This window comes from Vulpes vulpes, chromosome 3, assembly GCF_048418805.1.
Source record: "Vulpes vulpes isolate BD-2025 chromosome 3, VulVul3, whole genome shotgun sequence".
NCBI lineage: Eukaryota > Metazoa > Chordata > Mammalia > Carnivora > Canidae > Vulpes > Vulpes vulpes.
Genome location: NC_132782.1, coordinates 91412719 through 91435333, shown reverse-complemented (window position 1 = coordinate 91435333; position 22615 = coordinate 91412719). Strand labels below are relative to the sequence as shown.

At 50.1% G+C, this 22615-nt stretch overlaps 1 pseudogene; it reads left to right on the top strand.

Annotated features, from left to right (window-relative positions):
- The first annotated feature begins 4364 nt into the window (after positions 1–4364).
- On the top strand, positions 4365–5554 carry LOC140598064 (10 kDa heat shock protein, mitochondrial pseudogene; annotated as a pseudogene).
- Positions 5555–22615: the final 17061 nt, after the last annotated feature.

The window sequence follows — 22615 nt, the reverse complement described above, 5'->3', positions numbered from 1 at the left end:
CTATGCATTGCATCCAACATGGAGGCCTGCCACCCCTGAACTTCTTTTTGAGGCAGCCACTGAAATGGGTTGGAGTCAGTCCCCATGTGTACTTACTGGTTTTTGAAGTCCCGGGCTTCTGCAGCAAATAAGACTCCCAGGTTTCTCTTATTGAGGATAGCATGGTCAGCACACTAGATTCACTCCTTGCAAGGTATTTCTCAGCTCAGCCTCTAGGAGGAATATGTGTATTTATGTTGATTAGCACTTAGAAACAGGCAGGGGTCATGGACCCCACCAGGCTATTCCCATAAACCTGACTCCAAGATACTTGCTCTGTACTGGATCACTGGCTAAACCCTACCCCGTGTGTCTGGAATATGCACAATCAACACCAGCCTTCACATGGTAGCCAGAGGCCATCCAAGCGGTGGAGCTTGGGTAGGTCCCAAACCATATGCATAACCTCCAAGCCTGAGGGAGCCCACCACCCAAACATCTTTCAAGAAAGATATTTTATCTTTAAAATAAAATAAATTTTATTTATTTATTATGCACCTTTCAAACGACAAAGCTCAGTCCCCACTGGCAATGGCTGCCTGATGGGCTCCAGGCAGACCAGTCATCAAGGCTCCCAGGTGCCTCTTAGTGAAGGATATTATCCCTGAAGCCCAACAAGCATCACCCTGGCAAAGCAGTCCAGACTCCTCCGTCTGTACCTTCCTAGAAAATATGTACCATTGTGTATGAGATAATTTGGAATATGTAGGTGCATCACAACCCCACCAGACTGCTCTGGACACCCAGCTTCTCAATCTGCTGGAGTTCCAAGTCACTCCCTACACAACATTCCCAGAGCTCACCCACGTACATGACACATCCTATCAGTCACCAACGGCTGGGAGGCCACTGACACCTGTACAGGACAAACTGGTTCTGAACCACTTGCCTTGATAGCTGGTCTTTGTTATTTTATTTTACTTTTTAAAATATTTTATTTATTTATTCATGAGAGAGAGGGAGACAGAGACAGAGACAGAGACAGAGATACAGGAAGAGAAACAGGCTTCTTGCAGGGAGCCTCATTTGGGACTTGATCCCAGATACAGGGATTATGCCCTGAGCCGATGGCAGACGCTCAACCGCTGAGCCACTCAGGTGTCCTGATAGCTGGTCTTTGGAAGCAAAACCTCCACAAACATTTCTGAGTAGCAGCTTTACACTGGGGACACTCAGCTCCAGTTTGGACTGGCTGCCTAATTAAGTCCCCACTTTCTCCAGAAAGTAAGGCACCTGGGTATCTTGATAAGATGTCTAACACCATCAGTGGATTCAGACTCACCCTTGCAAAACTGGCCAGTTTTTTCCAGGTCAAGCTTAAAGGGAAATGTACCCATTTGTGGAGGCTCAGACTTGCAAGCAGGTAGAGCATATGCACCGTCAAAAGCTCTTCCCAGAGACATGGAGACACCTGACACTTGTCATGCTACAGATTCTTGGCTCCCTCGACATGGAGAGCTCCCGAAAGTACAACACATCCCTTCAGCTTGCGGAGGCCCTCCAAACCTGTGATGACTCGAGACAGCCCAAATCATCCCAACAAAGTCTGGAGTCAAACAAGAGAACAAGGCGTGCACCCACATACTTTCTCAGAAGACAACCTGAAACAGTCAGGCCAGTCCTCAGAGCAACCAGCTGCCTCCCTGAAGGGGTTCTGAGAGGAGGAGGAAGCCAGGCTTCTCCTAAGTGGCCCTTAGAGAAGAATACAATGGCAGCCAGTAGGGGCCCCTGCAAAGAAAGCAGCGCCTACTCCTCCAGTGTAGGACTGTGCTTGGAATTAGGTACGAGCCTTGGACCACCAAGGGTCCACTCCTGTGACCCAGCCTTTCCCACATGTGCCCTCTTCCAGGTGGCAGCTCCCTGTTCCTGTGTGGCTTCTGCAAGCCACATACCTCTGCATGGTTTTGTGGGAACACAGCCCTCCTTTGGCCCGTGGCATTCTGCTACAGCTGAACAACTTGATAACCTCCTGGCCAGAGATATGACACCCCCAAGAATCTTTCAAAGGTGGTGATGTGGGAAGCAAAGGCAGAAGGAAATGTAGATAAAATTAAATTTCTGTATAGCCTGCACCCCACTGACAAATATTCGAGGCAGGCTTTCTCCTCCCCATAGAGTGGCCACAGGCTAGAGGATTGGAGCCTGAGCAATCGATGGGAAAATGTTCCAATAAGACTGTACTCCTTAAAAAGCCCCTGAAATGTGAGTGAAGGAAGGAGAGAGAAAGCACTCACCAAGTTTGCACGGAAGCTCAGAGTCCAGATGAAAAGACTCAAAGGTTCCACGTTGTGTGCTAAATGATGTAGTTTTTGAATATAGATGAGATTTGGTGGGGTCTGGAGCCACGGCCAAGAAAGAATTCTTGAGCCATCTTCAGTGCAGAATGGTGGTTTTATGAAAGCACAGGGACAGGACTCAGGGGCAGAAAGAGCGGCTGCCGCCCTGTTTACTCCCCCTGGCTCCCCAGGTTCCTACAGCTCTGGGATTGTGAGGAGCAAATGATTATATACTTTGAGGTTAGGGTATGTAAAGATAGGGAAGTTCCAAAAGGACTTTCATATGCTAAAGAAGACTTACAGGATGCTGGAGGCTTTGCTATTGTCAAACCCAGGTTATTCTTCCTTCTAGCAAGGTATTAACATGAAGGCAGTCAGGAGCTTCTTGGAGGAACCTTATACTCTGTTTCCTCCAGTATTGGTCAGTGGGCTGCAGGTTATATGGACATTTAGTTTTATCTACATCTTCTTCTGCCTTTGGTTCCCACATCAGTGGCAGTTTGAAACTGGCCATAGACAGACCCCTTTTGGACTGGATGCCCCATTGGGCCCAGGGATCTTCTAACACCCAAGGATTCCAGAGATTTGTGTTTGGAGGTTCCACCAGAATATCCCACAGGACTGGGGCCTTCCTTCAGTCTGAGGCCTCGGGTTGGTCTCCAACCACCCAAACACCCTCCAGGGCAGGAGAAGACCTCCTCTCCACCCAGCATTTCTAAGGGGACAGTCATTCCACATTGCCCCTGACTTCCTGGCTCAGGGGTGCCCAGTCCCACCAGGAATCAAGGCTCTCAGGGTCTCTTAGTGGAAGACACACCCTCCCAACCACACAGGTCCTGTGTGTCAGGCCAAGGCAGTCCACACTCCTCCAGCCTTACTTTTGGGGGTAAGACAGGAGCATTTGTATAGGATATGGCTTGGAATGAGGCAGAGTGCTGGGACCACTGAAGGCCCATTCCCATCACCTGATTTTCCTGCAACTTGCCCCCTGCCCAGTTCCTGGGTCCTTGTATCTACGTGGCTGAGGGTGGTGGGGGCAGGCTCATGCTGGCTCCTGCAACTCCCTGCAACCTGAGAACCTCCCTGCAGCCTGGGAACCTCCCTGCATTCTGGGAGTGCTGTTTCCGCTGAGGTGCCAGTCACTGCACTGACCAAAGCTAAACTCCCCTCTTCGCCTAGTTCTTAAAAGGCCTGATTCTCCTGTGTTCTTGGTAAATGGACTGACCCGCACTCTCCCAACCCGCCAGACCCCTTGTGCAAAGATTTCCACTTGAAGAGTTCTTTCCTCTTGTCCAGAAAATAAACAACACCCACCCACCATTGCCACAAATACCCAACAAACAAAAATCCAGCTGGTCTCCTTCTGCCTCAATCTACTTTAAGAGTCAATCTTAGAAATACCTATGGCTCAATGACTTGCAGCTGTCTCCCTTTCTCTGGCACATTCTACCCCTGGATGAGTCCTATATTCTATTTGCATGAATACACTGCTCACATGAGCCCCGCCAGAGACAATGTGCTAAAGGCACCAGATGGTAGCACCATAAATGTGAAATGACCTACACACCAAATCGTCTATAATCATGGTCCCAGGAAATCTTTGACATTCATGTGCCTCTGATGAAATCATTGCTCTCATTAACTCCAGCACCTACAGCTGATCTTCTCCATGTTCTTATGACCTTTATTCACCCTCTATTCACCTGATTGTTCATGGAGAAATTAGATCCCATCTGGCAAGAGCTGAATCCTCTGCTCACACCACAATGGAAGACAATATGCACAGGTCCGCACCCATTTTACCCTTCTCTACTAAGTCAGAAAGAAATGTGTCCTCCTTCCTCTCATCAAAAGACAAATCCAAGATAAGATTTTGATGTAAAGGAAACCAGAATACTGATTTGAACTACAGACAGTTTTAAAAAGTAGTAGCAGCAACAGCAGCAGCAAACACCCACCCCAACAACAGATGCAAGGAGGTTGTGTTGACTTCTCTCACTGGAAGCCACAACCACCCATCCCCCTGGAAGGCATCCTCCCGAAGCCAGAATGGGAGTGAGTGATATTCTTATCCTCAGGGACAGGAAGCTGAGAATAAGGGAACTCTGGACAAACAGAACTTGTTTGAAAAACAAAAATCTGTATGTTCCTTTAGCCTCTCCACATAATTTAGTTGCTCTTCCCCAGTTGCCACTCCTTGTCCAACCCAATATACAAGCATTTAGAGTTTGCTATTCCTCAGGATCTTTGTTTCCTCAGGAGGGCTCTCTGGGCCATGGGAAACCTGTAGGAAACAAATTTGTGTGCTACTTTTCCTAGTAACCATCACACGTCAGTGTCACCCTCAGGGGCAGCCTCAAACTCTAAGTGGGTGGGGGTCAAGGTTGTGCCTTCGTAACATCTTTCTTCTTGGTGTCTTTGAATTCTACCTCCTTCATGGCTTGTTCCTTCAGTATGTTGCCCTGGTATCAGCTACCATCTAAAGAAATGCCACGAATATGGGCAATGTCTTCAAAGCTAAACATACTCTTACCCCATAGGATCCAGTAATCCTGCTCCGTATTTATGGATGACCCAAATGAGTCTAAAACTGATGTCTGTGCAGAAACTGGCACACAGATGTCGCCAGCAGATTTATTCATTGCTGCCTGAACATGGAGACAAGTGAGAAGTCATTCAGGAGGTGAATGCATACAGAGGTTGGGGGTTCATCTAAATGGAAGAATGTTTATTGGCCTTGAAAAGAACTGAGAGAGCTATGACCATGGGGAGCCATGGGGAGACAGGCGGGAAACTGTACATGTGTATTTATGATGGAAAGAAGCCAACCTGAAAAGGTTAAGTACCTCAGGACTCTAACAAGATGTGACATTCTGGAGAAGACAAAAGTATAGAGAGAGTAGAAAGATCAGTAGGCTGGAGAGCAGCTCATCATGGCCCCACAGATGTTGACAGTTTCTTCCCCTCTTTGACCAAGTTTAAGTTGAAAGGAGGACAGCCAAAAACTGTAAGCATAGGAGACATTATACATCCAGAAAAATTCTCAAGGAAAAGTACTGTAAGCAACAAGAGTAGCTGCTGGATCAGACTCTAAAGGAAAGGGTGGAAAAAATCAACCAGTTAGCGTGAAAGTTGGAGATTAGTTTCTTCCAGAATATGAAGGCACCAAAGTAGTTCCAGATGACAGGAATCATTTCTTACTTAGGGACGGTGACATTCTCAGAAAGTATGTAGACTAAAATAATTTACTATCAAAATGGCATCACAGGAAACTACCCATTCCACTGAAGTTGTGAATCTTGCATCATGTAAATAATTTCCATGTCTCTCTTTTATAATTTCCATATCATCATAATAAACTAATGATATCCAAACTAAATATTTAAAATAAAAGAGCAGTAGACTGCCAGGGGTTTGGGTGGGGTGGGGGAGAGGGGCATGGGGAGAGAGGCTTGAGGGGGAATGATGAATAGAGCACAGAGGATATTTAGAGCTATTCAGGACGCTACTATGATAAGATTCCTTTGTCAAAACTCAGAATGGACAGCACCAAGAGTGAACCTTAGTGTAAACTCTGGACTTGGGTGGGAGATGATGGTCCTTCAGTGTGGATTCACCCACAATTATCAACACGATGGCTTTGACACAGATTGTGGATAGGCTTGGGGGAATGCAAGGCTCTGAGCTAGGGCAGGTGCCTGCATGCGTGCATGTTGGAAGCTGTGGCAGGGAGCAGGGAGGGTGGCAAAGCAGAGGACATATGGGAGCTCTCTGCATTCTCCACTCAATTTTGCTGTGAACCCAAAACTGCTCTAAGAAAAAAAAAAAGGCCCCATTACACACACACACACACACACACACACACACACGAATGAACAGACAAGCAGACCTGCTGTGTGGCCACTGAGCACATGGTCAAGAAAGAATTCTTGAGATGTTTTCCGTGCAAAGAAATGTTTTTATTACAGCACAGGGACAGGATGTGTGGGCAGAAAGAGCTGTTCTGAGATTGTGAGGAGTAACTGATGATACACTGTTTAGTTAGTGGGGGTTAGGGATAACATACGTCTCTAAGGAATTTGTGTCTGCTGAAAGCAAGGTGTCTGAGAACTGGGAGGGTGAGTTATTGTCCAGATAAGGTTATTCCTTATTGTTTTAGTAAAGCATGAGTCACTGGACCCTGTAGATGTCTATCAGTAGCCCACATATTGAAAGAGGAGTGTTATCATATCCCGGGGGACTGTGGTTATTAGAGTGATGTGACACTGACTAGAGCAAAGATATGTTTGGTAAAATATTGAAGAAAATCTTTGAGAGAGTTGTAGGAGTGCTACTCCCTGTATGTCTCCGATTTATCAGTGAACTGCAAGTTGTAAGGAGATATAATTTGAGCTTCATTTCTCCTGCCTTTGTTCTCCTCATCCAGACTGACTGACCCACCGACATTCCAGGTGGGCATTCTAGAAGCTGCAGGGGAGGAAAAATTCTCCTCTACCCTCTTAGGGTCTCTGGTTGGGCCTAAGATGGCAACCAATGTAAGAGATTCACAGGAAAAGGACATGCAAATGGTATTAAATGTTTACATGGACACAGGAGCCTTCACAAGAGAACGAAGACAAAGAATCTGTCAATTTGTGAAGAATGGATGAGGCAAAGGGTTTTGGGCAAGGGGTGGGCAGGCCATAGTGAACAGTCGTCACCAGGGAGATGGGGGCCAGTGGAACAAGGTTTATTGACACGGATTGTTCAGACCCTAATTATCCCGGTCCCCTCTCCTGTCTCTGGTAATGCAGAATGTCTTTCCTCCTCCTGGTTCCAGGGAGGGTCCTTTTTACATGGGAGTTTGATCTCCTGTTCTCATGAAGAAAAGGAAGGGTCAGAGTATCCTTCTTGCAGCTGCTGCATCTGAAGTGAGTTGAATTCAAAACAACCAGGGTACCCAAGTGGCACCTTTTAGGGGTGACACGTTCTGGTTTCCTCCAGGGCAGTCTGGGAAAGGGGCTCCCTGTTCCTTGTTTCTTGGGACACTCTCATCTCATCTCTGGCTCCAACCAGAAGTTTCCTGTTTCTTTCATTCCCACCATTCCCAATGCTCCTCCACAGCAGCACTGTCCCTAAGCATAGGCTCCTTCACCTGGACGTTAAAATCTGAAGTGCCCCCGAGCTCAACCTTGGACCCTACAGAGTCTATGGTCACTGTAGTTTTTTCTCTATTCTGAATTACCCTTATCAGTTATGGACTCTATGCTTATAGACCCCAGGCTTCATGTCCATCCAGAATTGGGTAAAAAACTGCCTAACTGATTTTCTGACTTGGTTGCCTCATAGATATGACATATTCCAAAGGATCCTACCCTAAAATCTTGGTTCTTCTTCCTTGTCTTGGCCATGTGCCAGACTTCCCATCTGAATGGGCTGTACCACTGCTCACATAGTGACTCTGGGAATGATTCCTCATTTTGTTTCTCTCCAAGCAACCCTCCCCCAGCCAAGCCTCTGTGTGTCCTTGGTCATCTGCTTCTCTTCAGAGGGTGTTTCACAGAGCTTAGGTTTTTAATTTTGATAACTTCTAACTTCTCCATTTCTTTCCATGGATCATACCTCTGGTGTCAAGTCTTAAACCCTCTTTACTTGACCCTAGATATCCATTTTTTCTCTTAGAATCACCCCCTCCACCAAGTGTGTTCCAGTTTTATGTTTTCCATGGAACTATGTGAGCATTTTGAATTCACATTTGTATGAAGGATGAGGTGTGGCTGTTTAAGTCAAAGCTTTCTTGTTTCTTTGTCTATGTGCCTACCTTCCAGCCTGCATGTTTTGTCTGTGGATGTCTGAATACTGTCCTCTGATTTGAGGGTGAGGTGGGCCATCTTTCCTCCCTTGATGGCTTTTTGCCCATTCCCAAAATTCTGTTGGGCTTGGAAATATCTGCTTGGGTATCTGTTCCATTCCATTGATCAATGTGTCTCTCTGTCTGCCAACATCACACGTTTCTATCATCTCTATAAGTAAGCATTTAATGGGGGGTAGATTTTATTCCTGAGTTTTGTTTTGCTTGAGATCACCTTAGTGATTCTAATTCCTTTGCCTGTCCACATCTCTTTTTAAGAGAAATAGGTATATTTTATTTATTTTCTTTAAAGTTTGTTTAAGTCATCTCTATACCCAGCATCAGGCTTGAATTCAGGACCTGGAGATCAAGAGTTGCATGCTTCTCTGACTTAGCCAGCCAGGCACCAAAAATACATGTACTTGAAAAACAACTTTTTTCCAACACCAAAGGAGGTTCTAACCTTGTTTTTCTTTTTCCCTTACTATCATAGAAGAGTTTATCATCAATATTTACCTCTTCTAAAGCACTCCCCACCCCCAGTTGTAGTGCTGTACTGCAGGACTGTCCCAGACCTGGATTTATTTAGTGAATGGCTATTAATCTTCTTCCCTCAGTATTTATTAAGGTTGGTTAGTCATGCCAGAATCCATATTCCTATCACCACACCTGCATTTGCACAGATGTTCCCCATACCTGATGCTGTCCCACACCATCGTGGGACGTGCACAGATGGATTTTGTTTGCACTTTTCTGGAGCCGTGTGTCAATCACACCCTTTCTGTCCTCCTGAGCTGTGTTTGCATGCTTCAGAGAGAACTCCTCCACTGAAATAATGGCATAAAAATGGCTCACCTGTAGTTGTTGTTCTAGGAGTAGTCATATGGTTCAGTTTTACAGTCCTTGCCTGCCAAAATCCCATCAAGTTCCCCCCAGGGCTGAGTTCTTGAGGTCAGCAGGTGTCTCTGATGGCTGGCAGGGTGTCATGGGGCCAGTTGGGTCTCTCTCCTTCAAGTCTCCCTGGGGCTGCCAGTCGTGCCCAGCTGCCCCAGAGCTCCTGCGGCCGATACCCAGATGCCATCAGGCCTTCCATGTCACCTGTTTTTCTCCCATGTCCAGCTCCGGCAGTGGAGAAGCCTGTGGAGGGTGGGACGAGCCCACTTGAGGTCATGGGTGGAGTCCTGGTCATCGGACCCAAGGTTTTCACTAAGTTTTCCAAGGTCCAGTGTGGGGGTGGGAAGCAGGCCAGGGCGGACTAAGAGGGGAAGGCATGGAGAGGGTGCCACAGGGGACTGGCTGTGACCCCCCAGTGAGGTCTGATCATCAGGGGTGCCTCCACAGAACTGTGTTCCCACCCAAGTCCCAGTCATGTGTTGGGACCTGCGTGGTGCCCTGCAGCAAGATCTTGGGGAGGAGGGGTTTATTTATTTCAGCAGGTGCCTCCGCTGAACTTGGATTATTTTTCTAAGTTATAATCCCAGATGACTGGAGGTAGGGACACAGGGGAGGACCTACCCCACCGGGCACAGCTGCCACCACACTCTCAGGGTTGACCAGATGACCCTGGCGGCTCTGGAGTGGGGAGACCTAGGAAGATGAGGCGGTGCTTGGGACCAGAGGTCAGCCATGGTCCCAAGAGGTCCTGGTGACCTGTGGCTAGACCCCACCAGCCCCATGCAGTTATTTTCTCTCCTGAAACAGGCCCTTTTGTTGATAGACAGGCGCTGGCACATTGTATTATGGCTCCTGTCACTTTAGAGATGTGGGTCTCTGGGCATGTGTGGGGATATGCCCAGAGATTGGCCATGACGTCAAGTGTTCCTCTGCTTTTGCTTCCTTGAGCCGTCTCCCTGGGCCTGTATGCCTGCTCTTGTGCATCCACGTGGTCCAGAGCACAGTGTCACCCCTGGTGTCCAGCACCCGAGGGTGGTGTGGAGTGTGGTGAAGGTTCTCCACCCTGTGAGCTCCATGCAGCAGACATCTAGCTGCGGTCATGACAACTCCATCCCACGGGGCTCCATGCTGCGTGTCAGGCATTCTCCTTCCTCCCTTGGGCTGTCCTGACACTCTTGCCTGGGACAAAAGATGCCCACAAGGGGATGGATGTTCATGGAAAATGGGAATGCTCTTCTCATTCTGCCTGCTGTGGCCATGTGTGGAGTGCATGGTGGGTGTGTACTCCTGCCCTCTGACTCAAGGTGCCCTTGGAACCAGGGTACTCTGATGCAGAGGACACTCTGGCTTGCCTTCCTGCGGTATGTGTGTTGAGAAGCCCTCCCTATGGTGGGCCCAGCCACTCCACACCAGGCTGCTCACCACCAAGGTGTGCTGAGCATGTGTGCCTGGCCCTCCATGGTGCCCCTGGAGCCCTTCAGGTCATCTCAGGAGCCTGAGGCCCAAAGGTGGTATCCTTTCCCTTTCCCGGCAAGACCTTGGGCCACTGCTGTGCTTGGAGTATCCCAGGAGCCGGTAGTGGATTTGGTAAGGGAGGTACCCACCTGCCACCCTGTGGAGTGGTGGACAGGCAGGGTGCATGCCAGGTAGGACCTTCTGTAGCGTTATGTTTGGTCATGCAGCAATCCTGGTGGCCCAGCCAACACCGATGCACTAGGCCATGGGGGTCTGCCCTCTTGCAGAGCGCGTTGTGTACACCTCAGTTTTTGGTGTTCTAGCTTGAAGGAGACTTGAAGCTCCTTCCAGGCGGTGACATAGCACTGCGTGTGCAGTGACGCAAAAGCAACTGGTTGGGAACCCCCACCGACCGCGAAAGCTAAGGATTGCCCTATGCTTGCCTTTAGCTGCAGACCTGCCCTGCCCTCATGCCCTGGCCGACTTGCAATGCTGATTTGCCAGCTGGTAGATGCAGGAAGAGGTGGGAGCAGCCACCCTCCATGAGAAAGCCTATCTAGGGGTCCCAGAGGGTGTCTTGTGGCACTGGAAGCCCCAGCTGACAGCTCTCCTCCACCTGGGGTGACTACCACTGCGTGCTGCCCAGAGTGCCCTCTCTGAGAAAGGGGTCTGGGGCAGGTGGTGGGAGCCAGTGCCACTCTGTGCCTCCTAGTCAGTGGGGGGAAGGTCACCCTGGGACTGGCCTGCATTCGTAGTCGGGGGATGGTACTCCCACGGGGTGCGGTCTCCCCATCGTGGCCTGTGCTGCGGGCGTCCCCCTCCCGCCCCCCCTCTTCCCATGTTCCGAGAGCAGCTGTCTCCCATCTGCTTTGGTCCCAGAGTCCCTGACAGTGGCTGTGGCATGGCATCATTCAGGCTCTGGTTGGCCACCTCACCTGGGGGCTTTTCCCAGGGCGTGACTCCAGGATGGAACAAATGGACAGATGAGCCTCCACGGTCAGGGTCACCCAGGGCCAGGCCCCAACACTGTGGGGCCTGGTTCACGGTGAGGCTCTCCAAGGGTGCTGAGGCCGGCTGGCATCCAGGAAATTGTGGGATTGCTCCTGTGTTGGTGAGGAAGAGAGTCACCCTACCTTTTACCGCTTGCCTCCAAGCGCCCTCTTGATGCTCCTAGCACAGTGTCCCCTGGGGATGAAGCCTGTACTATGAAACAATTCGAGTGTTCAAGGCTGGCACAGCTGCCTGCAATAATAGAATAGGACCACAGTCATATTGTGTTGGTTTAGGGAACGGAGGCCATCATCAAGAGGGATGTCTGGGGACATTCCTATTAGGCCACTAGAGGGGAAATTCTTGGATCAGCCAAAGACCAACCAAAGTGAAAGCATTTGCCAAGAATATCTTCTCATCAAGAATGAAAGTTGGAGGTTCAAAGACAGTTAGATACCCTTAAAGTTCCAGCCATAAAGGAGGCTGACTGGCAATGAGCCTCATTCCATGACTGCCGGGTCAGCCTCTAGGAAACCAGTCTCTGGGTTGGGGGTGGGTATGGGGGAGTATGGTTGCAAAGCTGGAAGTTAAAGGAATTGGCGGGAGAGCACCACCAGGAGTGGAGTCTCAGCTTCATTGGACTCCACACTGGAAACCTCGCCTGGCTCCCTCACAGACACAGGATTGACAAATTGACAGATCTTTCTTGATTGCAGGAGGGGTGGGGGTGGGGGGTGCACGGCCATTCTTGGTGGAGCAATTCATCTGGTTAATTCCCAATGAGACTCTGATATGCTTAGTTATATGTAACCCCTGATGTCAGCGTCCCCCAACTTCTTAGAAGGACAAGTGGCATTCAGGCTCCCTGAGATTGAGCAATAGGAGGTGTGTGATACTCTTAGATGTCAGTGCTGCATGGCTACACTGGCCCAGCGTGTGCTCCACCCTACTCTGCAGGCTGGGTAATATGTGGAAGCTCCTTCATTTCGAGGATTAGAGATTTCAGTTACTGCCCACGAAGGGCCCAGGAAGTGTGGGTTACAGACTCAGGTTAAGTCCCTGTCCTTGGCACTCACCTCTGGTTGCTATTTCGGATTGGACAGTTTAGTAAGGCCCTGGATGGTTTGGTAAGCCCCTCCCAACAACCCCAGGTTGGCTCAGGCTCTGGATGATCACTTGAGGGGGGGAGGGGGTGGGGACTTGGCTAGCGGAAATAAAAGTCCTAACTAGGTTTCTGTTAGGTGACCCTGCAGAAGAATCCTCAACAAGAACGTGGAGGTGCCCTCCCCCCCGCCCCCCTGGGTCCCGAATATTCACATGTGCAGAGGGGATGCAGGTGGGGGGCAGGTGCGTTGCCGGTCACAGTGCCCAGAGAGGGCTGTGAAGGGGAATGAGGCGCCCAGAAGCTCGTGGGAGCACCCAGTGCGGCCTTGGCAGCAGACTGCGGTCTCCTGGTCTCCAGGAGCAAGGAGACAGCACAATGGTGGGGGAAGAGGGCTCTGTGCCCTCCCCCCCTTCGCTGGTCTCCCCAGTGTCCCTTCTGGCTCTCCTGTCTTTCCACACCCCGGTTGCCGCGTCCCCACCTTCCCTGGCGAGCCTGGTCCCCCACCTGCATTGCCCGCGGTTCGGGGCAAGCCCCCCCTAAGCCTTCCGCGCAGGTCCTCTCCCTAGGGTCTCCTACTGCGTGGTACCGTCGGCAGCCCCGGCGGCCCCGTGGCGTCTTCTGGGGTCGGGTTTGCACCCCGGGGGCTTCTGAGCCTCAGCTCACGCGGGGCGCCTGCCCTGGACAGTTCTCTGGTGGGTGGGATGTCAGCTCAGACCCTGCCTTCCCACCTCTAGTCTCTGCCCTCTCCGTTCCAGGCCTCTGCTTGCCTGGCTCCTCTCCCTCCAGGCTCCCTGCCGGGTGGCGCCCACTTCCTGCAGTGGAAGCCCGCACCTGTGTCCCCTGTGGTTGGAGGAACATAAGGAGGGGGGGTGGTTGAGGTTTGGAGCAAGAAGGGGGGTCCATCTGCCCCAGTGCTTTAGTGGGAAGCGAAGAGGGGATGATGTGGTCAGATGTAGGCCGGGTGTGTGGGGAGGTGCCCCCAGGGGCCTCCATCACCAGCCTGAAGCATCCAAGCTTGCCACCTGCAGGGTGGCTACGGCTCCACCCCATGTCCAAGTACCTAGTGCAGGCCAGCGAGGATGTTTAAAAACCCTTTGGGTGTTCCAGGTCAGCCTCCGGACTGACCCTGAAGGCCTGTCCCTTCTCCCCCAGACTCACCGTCCACCCCCTGGCCTGGGTGCCACGCCTTGCCACAGTCTTAGTGGACTTCAGGAGGGAGATAACCACGTGCCCCGCGACATTGTTGGGGAGGGACAGCTGGGAACCCCTGGGTGCCTATGAGGTGTCCGAGCTCGTCTGCATTTGGGGCGGTGCCCAGATGCCCAGTCAAACCTTTCTGATCTCTTGGAGTCTGGTCTACTTGTGTCTCACTGGCCCGCTGGAGGCATTCTCTGGTAAGCGCTGCACAGAGGGGGCGGGGGATGGGGGGCGAGGGTGGGGAAGAAGGAGCAGTGGCTCCCCTCCAGGGATTGGCCCTCTAGCCATGGAAACTCCTCGGGTTCTTAGCGGTGGATCACTCTTCTTTTGCATCCTTGAAGAACCAGTTAGCTAACAGATCCTCAACATTTCCACTGCATTTGTGGCTCCAGCCCCCCCTCCCCTCGCCCCTCGCCCCGGCTCACTTGCCAGTCTGAGCCCTGCTGAACTACTAATCATGCCCCAGGGGTCTGGGGGTGGGGTAGGCCCTGGGTCGCCAGCGGCTAGGAGGGTTGGCTCTGCTGCCTGGCCTTCGGTCCCCCTAAGTACAGACCCGGTGGCCTCCTTTGCCCCATGCCATCCCCACTGCCCACCACCCACCCTCTCCCTTCCAGGCTCGCTCCGCAGGCGACGCATGTGGGTCGTGGGAGCCGGGCGAGGGGTCATTGGAGAGCTGGCGCTGAGGGCCATGGGCGCCGCGGTCCCTTTGGGGGAGGTCCCTGGCTCTGCGCGCAGTCTTGGGGGAGCCGGTGCTGTGTGGGGTGTGGTCCTGTGGCCCATGGCCCAGGTTGTGGCCGGTGGGGGGAGGCCCTGATCTGGAACGGCCTAGGTCTTGCCGCCTGCCCCTGCAGTGACCGCAGTTGTCCCGCCTGGACCCTCTCTGATCCCCCAAGGTGCGAATGGAGCCCGAATTGCCCCTCCCTTCTTGGCCCAACTCAGAGACCCAGCGGCTTCCACCAAGGCCAAGGCGCAGGCAGGCCACACCCTGGGGTTGCCCCAGGATGACACTGCGCCCTTCACTGCAAGCCCTGAACCCACGGTGTCAGGGGACGGGGTATGGGGGGAACGCCTGGCCGGCGTGGGGTAGCGGAGAGCAGAGGACATGTGGAAGGCCAGCGGTGACTGGAAGTCTCCCCCCTCTAAGCGCTCCAGGCCACCCACTGAATTTAGGTATACTTTAGTCAACCTGCAAAAAGAACCTAGCCAGGATTCTCTCAGTAAGGGTAAATGAGCACCCTGAAAGTTGAACTTTGTAGGGCTTTCAAGAGGGCGTTAAGAGGTAAACAGGTGCAGTCTGGCAATCCTTCTGGGAGGATCCAACAGGGCAGCATGTGTGGCCTTGTCAGCAGTCTGGTGGATTTTCCCATCCCTCCTTCCTCTGGACCCCTCCATCTGCCCTCCCTCCTCCTAGGAGGGGGTCTCTGTTGGTGCAGGGTGGGGCTGGTGACCAGACTCAGCGCATTTCCACGGCTGCAGTGCGCCTCCACTGGCTCTGGGTCGGGAGGGAAGGCTGGCAGGGAAGATGCTTACAGGGTGGGGTGCTGCTCTTTCTGGAGGGTGGGCTCACCCTACAGTGTTACACCCCCACCTCCACAGCAGCTCTCCTGAATTCATGGCCAAGGGAGCAGACCAGCTTTCCCTGCTCTGAGGGCCCACCCTCAGGGAGGGGCGTGCTGCTGTGAGCGGGGACTGCCTCCAGCAACTGGGCCCCCAGCTGGTCCATGCGCTATTTGTGACCAAAGCACAGGGAAGTGAATGCAGGGGGTCATGGGTAATGTTGACCACCCATCCCACACATCTTGAAACATGGACCAAGTTGTCTAATACGTGGGCCAGTTGGGGACTCTCAGAAAAGCTGCTGTGGGTCAATGAAGGTGAATGCTGGCCCTGGTAACCTGCAGAGGTGGGATCCCGAGACCTCTCTGGTTCCCCAAGGGTGTATCACTGGCCCTTCTTGCCTGCTGCACCAGGAGGTGGAGCATGAGCACAGGTGTTAGGACCAGAAAGGTGGTGAATGATGCCTGGGCACAGTGAAGCCAGAGGAAGCTCTGCTGGAGGTCCTAGTATGCAAATCAGTAGTCCAACCTGGGCATAGGGGCGAAAGACTACTGGAGCCATCTAATAGCTGGTTCCCTTCCAAATTTCCCTCAGGAGAACCGGCGGTCTCACATGAGAACTCATGCAGTTTTATCTGGTAAAATGAATGATTAGCGATCTTGGGGCCAATACAATCTCAATGTATTCTCCAACTTTAAATGGATAAAAATGGCTGACTGGCATGCAGCCGGGCATGAAATGCAAGTGTCTAGTGTGGGCCACTTTTGGTAAGAACTGGTGCTTGAAGATGACCTGAACACCATTAAGGCACCCAATGCTGAGGCTCATTGGAGCTCCGGAAAGCTGTTGGTTCATACAGACTGCAGGACAGTGGCCATAGAAGTCAGAATCCACTAAGGAATGTGTAATGCCTCATCTGCTTAATCAACTAGCTCTGAAAATGTATGATGCTGGACTGTAGGGTCCTAACCCACCATCACTGGCATTGATGACGCGCATGCGGGAGAGGTGGGAGAGAGCCACCCCCCCCCCCCAATCCCTACAACACAGATGAGTAGGAGGGCTGCTGCACTAAGCCTTCAGGCCTCGGGCATGGGCTCGGTGGAGCTGCCACAGATGCACATCTTTGTGGTAGTAGCAAATATTCAAAGCAGAACTTTGAAGGCCAAAGTAGAGGACTTCCACGTGAATAGCAGCTGAACATGGGTCATTTAGTCCTGAGAGAGGGGCGAGGGCTGTTCTGAAGGGATGGGCGATGGCCTCTGTTGCCGTCAGCCAATTGTAAGGGAGCTGGGTTCAGATCCCCGAATCCAGGGTGTTGGAGATGGTCTCCTTGAGGTGTCTAGTGCAGTAATACAATGATCTGGGAGAAGCCAGTGGGAGCCTTGGGGAGAGTTCTCTTTTGTTTGAGAAGGGCAGGGTACCCTGGAATGGGTTCACCTGGAATTAGGGGCTCCTGCCTTGGAGACCTTGCCGGTTCCTATGGCATCCAGGGAGCTCTCACTGGCCCTTGAAAATCTAGGGGTGAGGATGTAAATCTCGCACTGGGCCGTACCCATAACCGCAGCAGGTCGCCAAGGTGAATAGCCTCTACCACATAGGAATAGTGTAGGTAAGGAAGGCGGTAAGGATTAGGATTGGGTCTAAGCCCTAGGAGGTTCTGGCTGAGGGGGGAAGTGGGGTGGGTACCCCCCAGGGATGGAAGGAGGCGCAGGAGGCATGAGAGCCCCCACTCCCCCACCCCCATGCCTCTAGGCTGGTCTCCTCTACACCACCCTGCAGGGGTCCCCACCCCCTCTCTCCTCTCTCTCTCCTCTCCCTCCCCAGGGTGGGGGGCTGGGAGGCAGGTGAGTGCACTGGGGGGACCGTAGGGCTAGGTCGACAGCAGCACTACTGACTCTGGATGCGAGCCTAGCCCTTCCCAGGGTTCTCAACCCCCTGTGCCCCTGCCCTTGCACCCCTCATTGCTGAGGCAGTCAGTGCAGCCCTCCCTCCTCCCCATGGTACCTAGCAGCCTATTTAGAACTGATGTGGACCAGGAGAATCCAACCCTTTAATTAAAACAAAGCATGGGGAAGGCCCACAACAGGTGCTGACATGATTTCTGCCCAGTGTTCTGAATGTCAAAGTGAAGAAACTCAATGAAGCATGAGTCAAAGACAGGAGTAACTGGGTTTCTCTTAAGTTAGCCAAATGCCTCGTGGTCTAATCAGTGATGGGCATGAATGGATGAATGAGATTCCCACTGTCCCTCCTACTGCCCAGCAAAACCACAGGCAAGGGACAAGGCTTGGCAGAAGCCACCAGGAAAGGAGACCGTGTTGAGCTGGACTTTATTCTGGCACAGTGAAGAGATGGGAGGGACAGAATAAGTGGGAGGCCCCCAGGGTTCCCCCAACCCTGTGGTCCATAGAAGGGGTGCGGCGGGGTCACCAGCCTTGAGGGTCGCAGGTGAAACACTATGAGGCAGTGGCCTCAGCGAGTGAACCCCCAGGGGCTCTTGCTTCTGGTACTAAGTGCCGGCTGTTGTTCATTTAGCCAGATCCAGAGAACAAGATTGATGGTCCCACAGATAGAAATCTAGTTTCTCTTTCTCTCTGAAATGTGTTTGGTGAAAAGATGACAAGAAAGGGAAAACTCAAAAACACAACCTCTGCAGCCAATGGCCAGATAGACTGGGTCAGGACTGGAATGACAGCTTCCCAGATTCCTTGCCCCCGACCTGGGACCATGGATTACGTAGGATACCACTCCTCTAGTCAGCTCCCATCCCACTACCCACCCCAACAACCTCTCCTCGGACCTTCCCCTTTTGCCTCCAGAAAGCTTTCCCATTCTCTGCCTGCCTTAGACAGGAGTCTCTGCCAGATGCAGGTGGTGGTTGCCCATGGACTGTTTGTTGTCAATATTAGTAATTCTTGCTCTCATGTGGGTGATCATTGCCTCCACAGAGGTCATTAGTTTGGGGAACAAATAAAAGCACTCAGCATAATACCCATACCCATTGTCATGAACTCTCTCTCCCTCACCCCTCCTTCAATGTCTGGAACAGATGGATAGATGGATGGCTGGATAGATGAATGGATGGATGGATGGAAGGAATGTAGATAGGTCAACCCTCTCCTTATGGGCCTACCTACCTACCTACCTACATCTACTGTATTTTCCTTTCAAGAGTCATGGGACGGAGGATATTATGCTGAGTGAAATAAGTCAATCAGAGGACAATCACTGTATGGTTTCACTCATACACGGAATATAAGAAACTGAAAGGGACTATAAGGGAAAGGAGGGAAACTGAGGGAAAAATCAGAGAGGGAGACAAACCATGAGAGACTCCTAACTCTTGGAAACAAAGGTTTGCGGAAGGGGAGGTGGGTGGGGGGTTGGGGTAACTGGATGACAGGCACTGAGGAGGGCACTTGATGGGATGAGCACTGGGTGTTATACTGTATGTTGGCAAATTGTATTTACATTTTAAAAAATGTAAAAAAAAAAAAAGAGTCTAGCTCTCCCTTTTCTTTCTGACCTGAAAGGAGGAGATAAAACACACCTAGGAAGGTACCCTCCCTCCCCGGAGCAGGAGGAAAAGATAGCATTCTTATCAGCACAGAGATGGTACCAAGGAAACTGAAAGGAAAACCTTCCAGTTGGTTTCCTTCCATCAACTGACCTTTCCACAGTGGGCTGAGCTCAGAAGCCTAAAACTGCTCTGCTCTCTCCTGTAATTTCTCCATCAGGTGATCTTTCTTTGTGGAAGATGCGCTATAGAAATGCAAATTCCAAGCCACCATTGTCACTAACTATTGGTTTGGGTTTCTCCCTGCTGATGAGTGCTGCACATGTCAATTGGCAGTTCCTCTCTCCCTGATCCTATCTCTTTGTGACAGAGGTCTCAGCCAATAATTCAGAAGGGGAGTGGAAGGGACATTTTACCTCCTCTACACCTGATGAATGCAGATGTGCACACATTGAAACAGCTCTCCCCATATACACCCCCCCCACCCCCACCTTCGTATCCAGGCACTGACTCAATATTTGGCAACAACCATGGACGCCTTGTAAATATTTACAAATGTCATAACTCTCCAATATCCCTCTCCATGTTCAAAGAAGAACTAACCTAATTCAGGAGCTTCCAGATTGGTTGAACATGTGGAATGGTGGGGACAGTGACTTGCCTGGAGATAGGCCCAGATCACAGAAGCTGTGCCCCCTTCCCTTTGCCTCTGTTCCACATGGGGTTTCTTGAGTTGTATCCTTTTAGGGACACATCAGTCATCTATGAAATGAGAAAAAGAACTGAGGACTTAACTGGGCTAGATTATTTTAAAATTCTTCATTAGCATCCATGCCATTTCCTCAGCCCATTTCTTGACTAAATTTTTTTGTTTTTTGGGTGTTGAGCATGGCTAAAACGAACAGTTCAAGAAATAACAGATTTTCATGAGGATGTGGAGAAAGGGGAACCATCTTACACTGTTGGTGGGAATGCAAGCTGGGGCAGCCATTCTGGAAAATGGTATGGAGGTTCCTCAAAAATAAAGCTACTCTATGACCCAGCAGTTGCACTACTAGGTATTTACCCCAAAGATTCAGATGCAGTGAAACACTGGGATATCTGCAACCCAGTGTTCATAGCAACAATGTCCACAATAGCCCATCTATAGAGAGAGCCCAGATGTCCATCAACAGATGGATAAAGATATGGTGTATATATACAATGAAATATTACTCAGCCATAAAAAGAACAAAGTCTTGCCATTTGCAATGAAACGGATAGAACTAGAGGGTATTATGCTAAGTGAAATAAGTCAGTCACAGAAAGACAAATACCATATGGTTTCACTCATGTGGAATAAAGAAACAAAACATAAACATCAAGGAAGGGAAGGAATAATAAAATGAGATGAAAACAGAGAGGGAGGCAAACCATAAGAGACTCTTAATCTAGGAAAAAACCTGAAGGGTGCTAGAGGGGAGGTGTTGGGGGATGGGTTACTGGGTGGTGGGATGAAGGAAGTCACATGATTTACTGAGCTTTTTAAACAAATGATGAATCACTGAATTCTACCTCTGAAACTAACAATACACTATATGTTAATTAATTGGACTTAGATTAAATTAAATTTTAAGAAAAGATCAGTTGGCCATATCAGAGTGCATTTCCTTCTGGGCTCTCTATTCTGCTGCATCGGCAGAATCAGAATAGAGAGAATGCCAGAATCACACTGTTGTGGGTTTTGTTTTTTTTTAAGTAGGCTCCATGTTCCATCTGTAGCCCAATGCAGGCTTGAACTCATGACCCTCAGATTAAGACCTGAGCTGAGATCAAGAGTGGGATGCCTAAATGACTGACCCACCCAGGTGCCCTAGAACTGCACTGTTTTAATTCTATAGCTTTGTAACATAGTTTGAAATGGGAAAGTGCTGTGTCAAGCTCTGTTCTTCTTCAATACTATTTGTGCTGTCCAGGGTCATTTGTGGGGGCATATGAATGTTAGGGCTTTTTTTTTATTTCTAAAAACTACCATCATGATTTTGATAAGAATTACATTGAAATTGAGGGCACCTTGGGGGTACTATGGACATTTTAACAAGAGGAAGGCTCCCACCCCATAAGCCCAGGATGTTTTCCCAATGTCTTGTAGTTTTCAGTGTACAAGTGTCTTTCACTTCCTTGGTTCAGTCTAAGTATTTTGTTCTTTTTGATGCTACTGAGAATGGAGTCATTTTCTTAATTTTCTTTCTGGATAGTTCATTGTTGGTACACAGAAAGGCTACTGATCTTTGTATGTTGATTTTGTGCCCTGCAACTTTACTGAATTTACTCATTAGTTCTAACAGTTTATTTTTTAAAGATTTTATTTATTTATTCGTGAGAGACACACAGAGAGAGAGAGGCAGAGACACACAGGTAGAGAGAGAAGCAAGCTCCATGCAGGGAGCCTGATGTGGGACTTGATCCTGGGACTCAGGATCACGCCATGGGCCAAAGGCAGACGCTAAACCTCTGAGACACCCAGGGATCCCCAGTTCTAACAGTTTTTGATGGAGTCTCTAAGATTTCCTACTTATAATACATAAATTAGCAAATAGGGACAGTTTGACTCCCGCCTTACGGAGGTGGATGCCTTTTTGTTGTTGTTGGCTGATTGCAGTGGCTAGGACTTCCAGTGCTAAGAGGGGACTTACTTTTCTTGTTCCTGCTCTTAGGAGAGACAATTTCAGGTTTTCACCATTGACTATGATGTCAGCTATGGGCTTTCATACAAGGCTTTTATTCTGTTCATGTACATTTCCTCAAAACCCACTATGCTTTTTATGCTGTATTTTGTCAAATGCTTTTTCTGCAACTATTGAGGTGATCATATGGTTTTGGTCCTTTCTCTTGTTAATGTGATGGATCATGTTGATTGATTGCCAGAGGGGAAGTGGGTGGGAGATGGGCGAAATAGATAAAGACTATTAAGAGCTATAAGCATCTAGTTATAAAATAAACAAGTAACAGAAATTTAAAAAGTACAGCTTAGGGAATAGAGTCAGTACTACTGTAGTAACTTTGTATGGAGACAGATAGTGACTACACTTCTTATGGGGAGAGCTGAGTAATTTTTCAGAATTGTTGAATCACTAAGTTGTAGTCCTGAAACTAGTGTAACATTGTGTGTCAACTATACTTCAATGAATATTAAACGATAGGGGTCTCATATTTGCCATTGGAAATATGAAGGCATTTCTGCTGAGATGATAAAGATTTCTCAAATGCTTTTAAATGTTAATTTTTTAAAGATTTATTTGAGAGTATGCAGGTAGGAGGGCAGAGGGAGAGGGAGAATCTGAAGCAGACTCCTCACCCAGCCAGAGCCCAAGCTCCACATGAGGCTCAATACCACGACCTCAAGATGATGACCTGAGCCAAAGTCAAGAATCGGATGTTCAACCAACTGAACCACCCAGGAAACCCTCAAACCCAATTCTTAGGTGCAAAACACGTGCTGTGAACCCTTGGGGATGGGAGGACATTTATGACACCCAGTATACCTAGAAGGGCAGGAGGCCTGGAGGGCCTGAGGATAGGAGCTAAGGATGTGGGAGGGTGCCAGCATCCTTCTTCCCAACCTGCGTGGTGACAGGACATTTCCCCGGGACGCTTGGCCTTCTGGGTGAAGGGCTAAGTGCTGATTGGAGCCCACCAACCTACACTGATGATGTGGGACCCCATTAAGGGTGGAACTGTGGCACCCCACGGTTCCACTGCTGCCTGACACC